Source organism: Morus notabilis, unplaced genomic scaffold (genome assembly GCF_000414095.1).
Source record: "Morus notabilis unplaced genomic scaffold, ASM41409v2 Scaffold2518, whole genome shotgun sequence".
NCBI classification, from domain to species: Eukaryota; Viridiplantae; Streptophyta; class Magnoliopsida; order Rosales; family Moraceae; genus Morus; species Morus notabilis.
In genome coordinates this window covers 65226-80455 of record NW_010365048.1, presented here as the reverse complement: position 1 = coordinate 80455, position 15230 = coordinate 65226, and positions in this window count along the sequence as shown.

The following is a 15230-nucleotide window of genomic DNA, read 5'->3' as shown; positions in this document are numbered from 1 at the left end:
TAGTCATGGTCTTTGAAAAGTTCCGTGAAGTTACAAGCTCTGCATCTTTCAACTAGTAATAAGACTTTGTGTCCATCTTTAACAAAATATATAAATAAATAAACATTAATGTCTTTCGGGTCCATCTTTCGTACAATTCCATTTTGGAGAAAAAAAAATATATATGAAAATAATACTATATCAAGTTATAATACTATGGTGTTTTCCTTCATCTTTTCATTTCACCTTCATTCTAAATTTTGTCAATCCTTTCTCGGATGGAGATCTTTAAGTATTTTTCTCACCGGTAAATTTGTTCGTTCTCTATTCTTCTATTTTTTTAGTCTTAGTATTTTAAATAAGAGAAATAGTAGAAAATATGTCAATATGAAAAGCTTAAGAAAGTATATAGGCTAATTTTTAGTTATAGAAATTAATATGCCATAATTTGTCAAGTTATGGTTCATAATCAGATAAGTTATGGACAAACTTGTCAAGTTATGATTCATAGCCAGACAAGTTATGGACAAAAATCGTGAATTATGGACAATAACTTGTCAAGTTATGGTTCATAACCAGACAAGTTATTGACGAAAACAGTAATTTGGCCTATTTATTAACTTATGTAAACTATTGGCCTATTAATTTTAATTCATCTCAAGTCTTGGCATATTTTTCTCTTTCTCCCTTTTAATAAATAAAAATATATGTCCATTTAGAATAGGATTTTCAACTTTATCTCTCCCTCACACAAATTAGAGAAAAAAGAGTGAACTACAGCCAGAGTTCGGGGCCGCCTTCGAGCGTATCACCGGGCTCCAAGCCATGAAACTTGATCTTCTGGCTTGTCTCGTCGTGAGCTTCTCATTATTGGTGGCGGTGTACTATGTGGTGGTTTTGTTTGGGTGAATATAAACCAGTTTAAAACTTAGAGCCAAATAGATGGGCTTATTTTCCAGGCGAGTTTGTCGTTTGTTGGCTTAGATCTCTTGGCCGGATATCTCCCTCGATGACCCATTGGCTAGTTGCCCTTCACCGAAGGCTTCTAATAGTGGTAGTCGGAGGTTTTTTCTGGTTTTTTTATGTAATTAATAAGGGCAGCGGTCTCTCCATCGACCCTCGCTTGTTTTGCTGTTTGTTGTTAGTTTTTGGTGAGGGGCTTAAGGCCATTTTGTATGTCTCATGATAAGATTGTCTTGGTCCGGCTAGAATTTTTTCTATGTTGTGTAGATATCTCCTCTTTGTAGGGTTTGATGATCTGTCCCTCCAGCTCTCTAAACCCCATTTTGATCAGAGGGATTTCTTCAATTGGAGCTCTATGTGTGCTCATTGTTAGTGTACCGAGATGTTTTCTCATTTTCAGGCCTCGAACGTGCGTCTATCCCTCTAATAAGTTATTAACATTGTATCGAAATAATTGTTTATCAATTTTTAATTGAATGCAATTTCCCTTTAAAAATATATGTGTCCATTTAAATCTCATTTTATTATAGTGATAAGTACTGTACACATAGATATCTTAATCTGATTGTCTTGTATTTATTTATTTATTTATTTTCATTTCAAATCTGAAGGATTTTAGACGGAAAAGATTGCATCGGCAACATGTTCGTTATTATACCAATCAAAAGAGCCTACATTGAAGGCTGAGGGCGTTTTAAAAGAAGTGAAAATTTATTTCTTGTGGAGCTCGATTTATTTCCTTTGTAATATTACGTACACATAATTGAAACATAAAGTAAGAAATTCAAAAATCCTCCGAACAATCTAACTTCTATTCCTCTATTCCTCACTATTAAGAAATTAGACGCTCGAATTTAATACTAGCAATAACAATAAATCTCAGAAGAAGAAGAAAAATAAGAATACACAAGATGTATAATGGTTCATGTCCACAATGAGCTACGTCTTTTTTCAACTGCTATAAAAATTCATTAAGATGGAAAAAAAAATATTTACAAGAGAAATCGTAAGCTTATTAACTCGTTGTATTTTTCTCTAATCTCTCTAATTAATCTTAAAATAGTACCTTTCAAATGTGAAATTCCCACGACGTCAACGACCTTATCGTGAAGGTCGATGAACGTTTTATTTATGTATCAAGATAATAATTAGGCTCCACAATTGGCACTCCTCACTTAGTGGGATTTTTAAAAGGGGAATCCAAAAGAGAAATTACTTTCATCTAACGCTCTTATTGGGGGATGTTGTCAAGGGTCATGGTGTTGATAGCTTCCGGGAAGATCAATAATGGTTTCCAAGCAATATCATGGCAGACTATTCAGTATTGACCAACTAGTACTACACTACTATTGCATATTTTACCAAAAACATGAAAAAGTAAAAAAACCAGTACCAACCACATATGTATAGAGGGAAGTAATGAAGTCTATGGATAAATTATGCGACAATTACCCCGTTGACAATGTCATTGACTCACAATCACAAATGTTAGTTAAAGCGTCATTTTTTTTTTCACTCTCTTTATCATTTTTTATATTCACTATTTGTTATGTGGTCCGTAGACTCCATTATTATATTTACTGTTTAAATAATTATATATCATGTTAATAGAGTCTACGTGTCAAACAGTAAATGTAAAAAGTGACAAAAGATTATGCTAGCATTTCTTAAGTTTTAGAACATGTTTGGTAGAAAGGTTAAGAAAGAAAAAAAAAAAACATAGGATTGAAAGAATTAGTAAAAGAATTTTAGGATTTATGATTGTTTGTCAGAAAAGATAAGTTTTTTTTAAAAAAAAAAAAAGGATAAGAGGGAATGAATTCAGTGTGGATTTTAAAATCCTTCAAAGAATTCAATTTTGATTATTCTTAATTTGGAGGGATTTTTAAAATGGTTATTAGTAGTGCTAGTCTAAAATTATGAACATGTTGTGTCACTTTGCTTTCTAAATTTTAATTTTTACAAATCAGTTCTACTACTTTTTTGTTAGCCGTTTTTGGTTCTTGACAATAAAATTGACAAACGATGTCTAAATTTTATAGAGATAATCATGTCCTAGTCACATAGTAACTGAAATTTTTACAGAAATAGATACATTAAATGTAAATGATTATCTTAATTTTTATTAAAGCACTTAAAAACTAAAATTTGATTTAAATATTTATGTAAAATTTCAATTACTGTGCGTCAATTTCAGTTTTAAGGACTAAAACTGTATTAAAAAAAAATCAAAGTTCAATAATTAATTAATTTATCAAAATTAATTCAATACTAATAATCCTTTTTAGTATCAAATCTGATGTTTCATTTCATCGAAACTTTACTGGCTATCGAATTTGCCAGCGAAGTTCCTTTTTACTGCAATGGAAGTTCTTTTTTTAGCAATATAGAAGAAATTATTTTGTGTCCCTTCATAAAATTTGATGTGCTAGTATCGATGTTTCCGTCACTTAAAATAAAAAAAATAAAAAAAAAACTGCTCCTATATATATACATACATATACATGCATATATATATACATATATAGACACACATATACATACATGCCTCACAACAATTATTAGGTTGAACTAGTCGTATACAAATGATAGTAGATTAACAATATAATTAATTATAGACCCAGATTACTATTTTACATTGAGATATAATATAAAATTATAAAGTATAGACCTTTATTATGTCTCGATACATCTGAATAATATGAGGCAATGGGGTCCATCACAATATGACAAATGATAGTAGATTAACATTATTGAATCTTCACTTTAATTGGCTTGTATCAACAAGTCTTGTTCATGCTAAAAAGTTCAACACAATGATTGAAAATAATCCATGACTTTCGCATCTTCTCAACGACTAGCTATATCCATCAAAATATAAGATTATTAGTTCATGTTACTTAAAATATTATGTTCACTTTTTGCTACTATTTATAATTTATGTGTACCAGTTGTTTAATCCCATTATATGTAACATAAAAATAATAATAAAAGTTACGGTCATGTTTAGAATTGATCTCGTTTTTATTTTTCACGTTTTTCGAGAAAAAAATGAAAACGTTTTTAAAACGACGTTTGGCGTAATAAAAATAAAAAAAGGGAAATGAAAACGATTTTTTAGTTTAGTGTAAAATGAGAGAGAAATGAAAAACAACGTTTAGTCGTTTTTCTTTTTTTGTTTTCATTTTCTCCTCTCTCGAGTAGAGAGAAAGAGAGAGAGATATATTAATGGGTTTTTTTATACTGAAAAAAAAAACAATCTCTTGATAAAACTACCAAATATATTTTAAAAAATAATTTCTGTCTGAGATTGAAAACGTTTTCATTTTTATTTTTAAAGAAAAAATAAAATCATTTTAAAATGAGTTCCAAACGCATCCTACGAGTTTCAAGTTATTTATCAGAGTTTTTTTTCCTGATTGACGTTACTTAAAATTCAGTTGTTGATTTTTGAACAATAAAATTATTTTGGATAAATAAATTCACCAATAAAATAATGACAATTAATTTAACATGTCGCTTCGCACAAGCAAATAATTAAATAATTAGCGATGTGTTTTAAGGGAACTGGATGTCGATTCTCTTAATCAAATGATCAACTGCTATGTTTTTCATGAACTTGATCCGAATGATATGCTTTTTAAAAAACAAACAAACAAACAAAATAAAACCTCTAATTATGCTTGTAAAATGTTAATATAATGAGACTTTCAAATTAAAAAAAATTATATAACGAGAAAAACAATAAATTAATTTAATGGGGAACATTAATATTATACCTATATGCTATGCAGTCGTAAAAGTATACATTCACTAAAAGTTCCTAAAACATTCATAATTTGGTAGGACGTCTCTAGGTTATTGATAATTATTTCTCTTTCTTTTTCAAAAATCCTTATAATCATTTGTTCTCCGCGTGCAAAGTTCACTAACCACATATAGTAACCTTTTCTCTACTTTTTTTTTTTTGGCTTTTTTTTTTCTTTTGCTTGAAGACTACGTATAATAAAACTTGCTATATTTTAAATGTATTATTAAAGTAACACTACGGGAACGTTTGATTTATAGATTCAGAATCATGATTTAGAACCATTTTCATTTTACGTGTATTTTTTATGAGAGAAAATACTATAGCGAGACACGAACCATGATTCGAATCATGACACGAATCCTCCTTCCAAACGTTCCCTACATGTGCATACGTTCCCATGCACACACGTACATGAATAGCGCCTATGGGGAAGTTACACATGTACACATGCATAGCTATAGGAAAGTCACAATTAAATGCTATTTTCAGCTCTATATTTTCAAACAAACAAAAAAAGACAAAAACCTACATTTAAAATGGAGATTTCTACGGTCAGATTTGGAAAAATAAATTATTGATGGCTCTTTATTTTTTAATAGTCAGATTTATATCAAAAATTCTCTTTGTATACATTTTTATTTTAATGTGATTTTAATCAAATTTAATAATTAAAAATAAACAGTACTAGTACGAAGCCCCCTGTAAAAGAGCGCTATTAAAAAATATAAGCTAACAAAAAGAAGTGAAAGACACCAAGGATAAAACCCAACACTAAAGAAAGATCCTTCTTTATTCTTGAGTAAGTACTAGATATCAACAACAACAACAAAAACGAGGCAGGGAGACAAAAGGAAAACAATCATGATAGTAGAAGGGAAGAAATGTGTCCTTGCATGCTTGTTTGTTTCTTTGCTTGCGGTTCTCTTAATGCTTCGTTTGATAAGGGGTTTAAATCAGGCTGGGGTTTGAATTTGAGTTCAAACCTTAAGAATACAATGGGAATTTAAATTTAAAAAAAAATTTATTTTGAAGATTTAGGTCTCGTTCAGTTCGTAGATTCAAGTTTTTAATTCGAGTTGAGATGTGATTTTATGTGAGAGTTTTTTACTGTAGCAGAAAAAGTTAGATATGACTTTTTGTGAGAGCTTTTAACTGTAGCAGAACTGAAATTAAAAACTCGAATCGGTAAAATGAACGAGACCTTAATTTTTACAAACAAACACTTATTTGAACATGAATTTGGATTCAAACCCTTTAAACTCTCCAACCAAACGACCACGTTAGTGTTTCAAGAATGTTTTGAGCTCCATTTAGGCAAAATAGGGGACGACTTTACTTCTACTTCAAACAAACATCTCCTAAAAAGCCTATAGCCCTAAAAGCAAGGCATAATAACAAGACACTCAAATCAAAATGCTTTGTGCGCATGGCACCAAGGCAACACTGTGCTTTTTGTGTCACTTGGCATTGTTTTTCGTAAATCATTTTCGGCTTTTTGCAGTTCAAACGTTGCTAAAAAGTGTGTGGAAAAGTTTTTAGAAGAGCTTTGATCTTTTGAAACAACATTTTATGACTTCTAAAAAGATCTCTTAATTAAATAAGACCATGACATATACCAAAATTTAATCAAGACATTAAAAACTTCATCACAATAATATGTTTTTTGCTTTTTAGAATATGTAAATATCAGTTTTATCTTATTAAACTCATTTTTGTTCTAAATATAAATTGAAAAGTCATGGGTGCGTTTGTAATTGATTTTTACTTATTTTTAAAAATGTTTATGCACACTTTTTGAGATACGAAAATGCAAATGGTCTGCAAACCGTGTTTTTTAGCAAATGTTTTGAAAATAAAAATAAAAACAAAACACAGTGAGAATAATTTTTGTGAATGAATTAATATCCGCTTAAAAATTATTTTCTCTTTTCTGTTTTCATTTCTTAGTACTTATCAACAATGTTATAATATATTAATTAATAATTATAACCAAATACGATTTTACTTTTTTATTATACTCAAAATAATCTCTTAAAAAACCAACCAAACGCAATTTCAGAATTAGTCCCAGAATAATTTTTAAAACAATCTCATTTTTACTTTTATATTAAAAACAAAATTATTTTAAAAACATTACCAAATGGACCCATAATTTTTACTTCTCTGCTTCAAAAGCCTAAAAGTTAATGCTGAATAATTTTTTTTTTTCCGTTTAGCACTGTTTTCGTGAATAGTCTTTTTGCGAAGTCAGAAAATTTTTGAAAACTTTTAAGACTTATTTAATTCACTGATTCGAGTTTTTAACCATCCTCCATAAAGCAATATCAAACAACCATCGTATCTCCTTATATCGCCCCTTTTGTTTTTCCCCTTGAAAATATCTCTTCAACAAACGGATAGTGGAGAAAAACGCATCACTAACAATGATAATAAATTATTCATGATTAATGATTAGCTGAAAAGTATATATGTATATATATATATATATAGAGAGAGAGAGAGAGAGAGATCAGAGAGAAAGCATGCTCTTTCATGAAACTATATATGTAGATTTCACATATAGGTTATCATGATCGTGTAATAAAGCCTGGTATATTGTGTTATATACTGTGTGAGCCTGAGAGTTAATATATATCTACTTAAAAACTAATGGCGTAAATAGCATGACTGTGAAGCTACAAATAAAATTTCTTGGTTACGTGATAATTATACTGATGCGTTTTTTTTTTTTTTAAGTTATGGTGAAGATCAGTATTTCTCTCGTACAATCCATATAAATGAATGAATGAAATGTTACAAAAATAATGATATAAATAAAAAAAAAGGACCAAACACAATGTAAATATCCCTAGCTACTTATCATATTAATATGCATGACTTTCATAGTTAATATCTAATAAGCAAATATATATATATATATATACATACATATATATATATGTATGTATCATGAATGCATACTTGCATGCATGCGTATAATATTTTATACTTAGAAATCATAATAATATTATATAGCACGCTCAATTGTGAATTCTACTCAGATTTCACTCGGTTATGCGATGATACTAATACGTACGATATAAAGAAATAATAACAATAATGAAGATTTTTTTTCTCTCGTACAGTCCACGCTTATACACACGCATAATTAATATATATATATATATATGTATATATATATATATATATACACACGTAATGGTTCAACTGATGCAAGCAAATATCCAGACACACATCACAAGCTTTTGTAGCATTAATACTCGGGGAGCAAAATAGCAACATGTGATCTGATGTTCCAAATTCTGTTGGGAGTCAACCATTACGTGGACTTCAAGCTCAAGATCAAGTCAACCACTAATTAGACCATGAAAATATAATATATATGGATGGACAACCTGGTGACTGCTGAAGTAGACGTCCATATTACATATATATATATATATATATATAAGTAAAATCATGAATATCACTTAAAAGTACTAGGCTACTAGCTTAATGGACCCCATATTCCATCAGCGTATTCTATTGATAAAACAACTAAGATTAGACACCTTGATATTTTCATGGTCTCCCAAATTATTTATATTTGCAATATAATACGTGTGTATTAAGTCAAACGTGTTGAAGTCAACTTCTATTAATGCTGATCTCAACCCCCACATTATATGTAATTATGTTGCTTGATCCTTAGCATATGATCTACTATCTAATACCAGGTATTGTTGGGATTTGTTATATCGTGCTAACAAGATATTTTTTAAGTTGTTTTTGTGCTCACAGACCACTGATAGTAATCTGTCATATTCTACCAGTAGATACTGCTGTGAAATAGGAAATTTAGTAATGGGATTGCTTTAGATTAGTTACAATTGGCCTTACTCAGTGTGCGCAAGATTGGATTATCATTCTAATCACTATAAAGGGTTGTTATGGCATGTTTGCATAGCTTTTTAGAAATTATTTTCGGTTTTTTTTAGAAATTATCGTTTCGTTGATTCGAGTTTAGAATTCGAGTTGAGATGTGATTGTATGTGAGAGCTTTTTACTGTAGCAAAAAAGTTATATGTGATTGTTTGTGAGAGCTTTTTACTGTAACAAAACTCGAATTCTAAACTCGAATCAGCGAAACGAACGAGGCCTTTAGTGACTAGATGTAGTAATGGAGCTACATGCACTATAAAAAAACTTTTGCATTTTTTGAGTTATGGTGACTTGAGTTCAAATCTTAATTTGAGTTAAGGTGTATTTGAGTATGGTTTGAGTTGGAACTCTAATTTGAATTTGTGTTTGGATGTGCACATTTTGAGTTATGGTTTGAATTGAGAATCTATTTGAGTTTGTGTTTGGGTAGGTTAAAACTTAAATTTGTATTTGGATAGTATTTTAATAAAAACTCAATGGTGATGGAATAGGGTATATGTGTAAGGTTTTATTCGTCTATTCGTTGTGAACGCATAGAAAACAAAACATCTTAATCGAAATTAAAACGAAAAAGTTATGGCGTTTTTAATAATAGAAAAAATATTGTTCATTAACTTAAGTTTGAGTTTAGAAACTCAAGTTGAAGGGAAAATTTGAACTCATATTTTAGCCCCAAACTCAAGTTAAAACTTAAGTTCAAATTCAAATTTTATAAAAAAGACATGAAGCTAAATAAAATTATAACTTAAATTCAAACTTTTTTTGAGTTTAAGTGCAAATGAACAAACCCTTACTTTTAGTCACAACAAAAATTGTAACTAAGCCCTTACTATTAGTTGCAACAAAGTGTTGTGACTGTGGTCGTGACTAAAAATCCCGTGGCTAAAAGTTTTAGTCACGACAAAAAATTGTATCGTGACTAAAAGACTTTCAGTCACAACTCTTTTTTGTCACTAACTATTATGATGATTTATGCATAAATATTTCATAATTATAATTTGTTGTGACTAAAGTGTTTTAGTCACAACATATCTCCGTGACTAAAAACTTTGCTTCTTCATGGCTAATCTTGCTCTATGACTAAAATTACTTATATTAATAAATTAATCATTTTACATGTCACTCTAACAAGAAAGTATAGTTTAAATTAAATAACACAAAAATCATTGAGAAAATTGTACTAGAAACATAAAAAATAAATAAAAACTAAAATCACATTCTTAAAGTAGTTGTACATAAAGGATTGGCTAATCACGCACACAGAATAAATGTCAAAATTCTAGATACTTGGTTATTTATCAGAAGAACAATTATTATTATTTATATATATATATATACACGTCCAAAAAATCTAACACCTCCATGTCAGCACATTCCCAATAATTAAGCAAACAAACACTCCAGCACATATCAATAATTAAAAGGCAAAGCATAGATTAGTAAAACAATTAAAAGCCAAATAAGACAAGTTATGAACAGACTTAAAAAATATACCTTGTTTTTGCTTCACAGTATATCAGTTTCCATACTTTTCACAGTATCTCAGTTTCCATATCTTGCAATCTTTTAACAGAAAAATGCAATCCATTGAAATCGGATAAATAACACACATTTGATAAATGGCAAATCCAAATAAAAATCTGGATTCATGATAACCATTTGAATAACTATTAAAGAAGACAAAAGTCTACAAAGAAAACAGAAAATACTAGTACGGAAGATATGGAAATTTGCACCTGAGGAGCAGGCACACTTCTTGATACAAGCTTAAGGCCCCTTATTCGAGTTTTTAATTCGAGTTGAGATGTGACTTTATGTTAGAGCTTTTTACAGTAGTAAAAAAGTTAAATGTGATGATTTCTGAGAGTTTTTTACTGTAGCAAAACTCGAATTCTAAACTCAAATCGGTAAAATGAACGGGACCTAAATCTTAATAATAATCCCTATTTTCGTGATACAAGGGTTCCTAGTCTTTCTATCTAGTTGAAAGTTTGAAACCATATGGACAACCTGGCCAACAAAAAAATATAAAATGAACCAAAACACAAATTGTTGGTACCGGTTTGAGTCTTTTTAACACTTTATAAGATAATATAAATAATGAAGAAACGTAAAATAAAAAAACACGAGAGAAATGGTATTGCGGTTCGGTAACAACCTACTCCACGGGGCCACGCCTAGATGATGAACAATCCACTAAGAACTCTTTTAGAATTCAATTGGACTTAATATACCCGAGACTCACTCTCTAAGAAGACGCCTATGAACTTGCAATTTCTCAATGGACTTGTATAGCGAGATCCCCTCGACTTTTTAACATTAGAATCCCTCCAACTAAGTTTTTCTCTCAAAAATACTCAATTCATCTCTCTTGAATACAAGTGCTCACCTCTCTCACAACCCAGCAAAACTAATCTGAAGGTATACAGAGATATAAGAGACTCTTTGAATAAATAAGTAAAAATGATAACAGCTTGACGACCTCTTCAATTAATTCGCTAAACCAAATCTGTTGCAGATTCTTGTTGCAACAATAATTACAACATAACTATCACGGTCAACTCTCTCAAAACCAGTCCGTATCAATCTGCTATTTGCTGAAACTTTTCTGAAACTGTTATATGAACCTAGACACGTTATTAGGAGACAGAGGAAGATCATCCAGCTACGAAATCTCCATCAAATATCAATCAAATCAACCTACCATCTTGGATCAATAGTTGACTTTGAAAAATAGAAACTAAGATAAGTTTCTAGATCTTTCAAAAAAACTTCCATAACTTGACAACTGCACATCTAATCTCAACCACAATTAACCAGCCAATCATTCCTAAAATAATGCCAATCACACAACGAATAGAATCAATACAAAATTTGGGAAACAAATCCCAACAATCAATACAAAATTCAGGAAACAAATCCCAACACAAATCTAACTTTCAAACACTTAAAATTAACTTATTAAACTCAAGATTTATTAAAAAAAAGGCCAAAAAAGTTTGAACACCTTTTATAAAGACTTACCAGATTTAGCTCACATGAAATCCTCTATGAAAGCATACTTCACCATCTGCCAATCTTGCAAACAAATTTTTTTTTTTTTTTCAGAACACATCAATGTACACCTCAAATGATAAATATAAACTTGAATTCATCAAATCTCAAAGTAAATTTAATATACAGATTTAATCACCAAGCTCCTAAAGGCAAGCAAAGCCTTCAATTGAATTATTGATGATCCAACAAAATGATTCTGAAAATCAAAGAGGTCTAAGGCCAATGATCGATACTCTGGCTATTTCATATTTTAATATTAGGATCTATTAAATAACGTGGCGTAATATAATTAGTTGAAAATTGAATATCATTTAGAACGGCAAACATTTAACAGGTGTTTTGAATCTTAGGATTTAAAGTTGCATATTAATTTAATAAATAAATGCAGGGATATTAAAAGGAAAAAGAAATAACAAATATTCGTAGCCACACCCTCGAGAAATAGTACCTTGAAATATTGCAAATTTTGTTTGTCTAGATATAGCCGATTCTAGAATTGAATTAAATAATTACTGCTAGCGAAAATTGTTTGCATTATCACCCCCGTATCTAAAAGATTGATCTTTGGTCGTTTTGATGTAATGCTAATCCTAATAATCTCATATAAATCTTTTATCATGTCTGAAAAAATTATGGGATTTCAGCACAATTGGCTTTTTTTTAAAGAATGTTCTTTTATAAATAGCCGAAGTTTTATAAAATTACAAAAATAATCATTTTTATTAATTTAGTGGTCAATTATTAATTAACTTAGCGGTCAATTACTAATTTATTTAGCGATCAATCATGATTGACTCTAGTTTATCATTAATTAACTCCATTATTATTTATTATTAATCAACATTAGTTAATAATTAACTAAAATCAATTAGTAAATAATCAACTTTAATTAACAAATTACATGTTTATTAATGATAAACCATTGATAAATTAATAAGTAAGCGTGAGTCAATCACTAATTAATTGTGATTCATAAGTCAATCATTAATTAACTCACGTAAACAAAACAACCATTTTCATAAAATAAAAAAGTTCAGCCATTTATAAAAAATAAAAATAAAAAAGAGTAAAAAAGGGCCACCCAGCACAATTTCCCAAAAATTTCCATGTGAAAGACATCAATGCGATGAAAATTCATTGAGCACTATTAGATCATGTCTATCTTTCTTATTTCAATATCTTCCAATTAATTTTGTGTCACCACATCTTTGGGTCAATTTAGAATTGTTATTCTGTTAGAATATTTGTTATGTTGTTAGTCAAAAATACTAGGACTAAATTTAGTAGACATTTAGTTTTTTTACTTTTTTCTGAAATTATAGCAAATAGGTTATTTTTTAAAATATTTATAATTATTAACATATTTATAAGTAGTTATGGAAAATAACATATTTACTGTAAATGATTCATTTACCAAGTAAATTTACAAAATAAATTTATTGTGAATATGTGTCATAAATGTATAGTTTATCGTAAATATGTTATTTATTATAAATCTTTTAAAATATACTATTTATCATAAATATTTTATGAAAAATGTTATTTATCTTTTTTTTCTTTTTTTTATTCAAAATTGTTGTGAATAATAAAAAAAAAAGTAAAATTTTAGTGTTTGATAAATTATGAATAAATTGTTGTGAAGATGGATAACAATTAATACAAACATACTTTATTTTGATTTAATATAGTGCTCCAGTACGCATATATAAAGTTTTAGTTTTACTTGTAATATTACGGTCAAAACCCATCCAACATGTGTGCATTCATGATACAGTACAATTTTTTTTTTCATGATGTACATCGTTGTTCTGAACTTAAATAGATTAATCAATATTTTTTTCTTTCATTTATATGGAAGTACGTGCTCAAATAGTAATGTAATACTAATTCCTAATGCGTAAGTATATACTTAAATCAAATATTTTAACAATCCATTTTGAATTGATAAACACGTCCTTAATTAATAAATTATTGGTTATTTCTAATGATGGAAACCACCCACGATAATTGAAAGAAACTAAAACAAAGGACGAGAATCATGTAGAGGACGACAATTCGAGAGTTTAGAGTTTCTTATAAAACTAACAACAGAAACTTAAATCGCATGTTTATTTTATATACTCAAACTCAAACTATTAATGAATATAGGACTTTTATATCTCGAAAGAGCTTAATTAACGAGACATTGTGATCTTTAATTTTACTAATGACCAACAAAAATATTAGTATGGAATGAAAATATTGTGAACAACTAATACAAGTTTTAAAGTGAATTATATATATATATAATTCATGATCCAATCCGCAACCCACTCCACCCCACACGACCAGAACCCTCCGGTGCCATTAGACTAAGCAGTCTTAGGCTAAAGTGGGGATGTTTTAATGTTCATGTGAGAAGTAAAATGTACAGTTCTAGATGTAAAAGTGAGGATAAAATATGTGAACTTTACAAACATAAGGAGAAATTTATACTGAAGAGACGTTTGGTTCATGAATTAGAATCATGTAATTAGAATTATTTTTTATTTATGTGTATTTTTTATGAGAGAAAACACTATAATGAATCATGAATCATAATTCAAATCACGGTTTAAATCTTCAAACCAAACATCCCCTGAGTGTACAAGAAAAATGATTTACTTGACGACTTAAACGTTGGAATTGCAAAATAAGATGACCAAATTTATTCTAACATTAGTGCCATAAGTTAGATTCCAATACGAAAGAACAGCCCCACCCTTAAGGTTCTCAATTTTTTCTTCTTCTTTTGAAAAGTCTAGTTTGTAATTATTAATTTTAAAGAGTCATTGATATTTCAAATAGTAACTTTCGATTTAGAAAGCCATAAAGTTTCTCCAATTCTCTAGCAAGGAAATTCAGCCATTTTGGAGCAAATAGTTACTATACACTGCCTATTGCATGGAAATTTAAATTTATGGCATGGAAAAACTTTATTTAAATAACGTTTAGTTCATAGATTCAGAATCATAATTCATAAATCTGATTTTTTAAATTTAAATTTTTTATAAGAAAAAAACAGTGTAGAAAATCATGAACCATGATTTAGAATCAGAGACGGATAAATAAACAAACATCCCCTTAATTTCTACCACCGGTGGTTTAGAAAAATTATGCGCACATTCTTAAAAGGTCAAACTTCTAGCTGATGAATGACATGGGAAGTATATACAGATTAATCATAAAAACCTATGTAGTAAATTTATCAATTTTCAATTACGCCATTAATCTTAGCTTTTAATTATATCCCGTGACTGTAAATTTACATACACAAATAAATTAAAGTTCATATATTTTGCACTTATAACCGTGATATACACGAGGGAAGAAACCAAAAAAAAAAAAAAAAATGATACAAATAGATTTGAAAAGGTAAATAAGAAAAAAAAATATTAAAAAAATTACACTACTAGTTCAATTCAAAATTTTAGTTTAACTCATACTTCTCGCAAATAAAAGACAGGGAAGTATGGATATA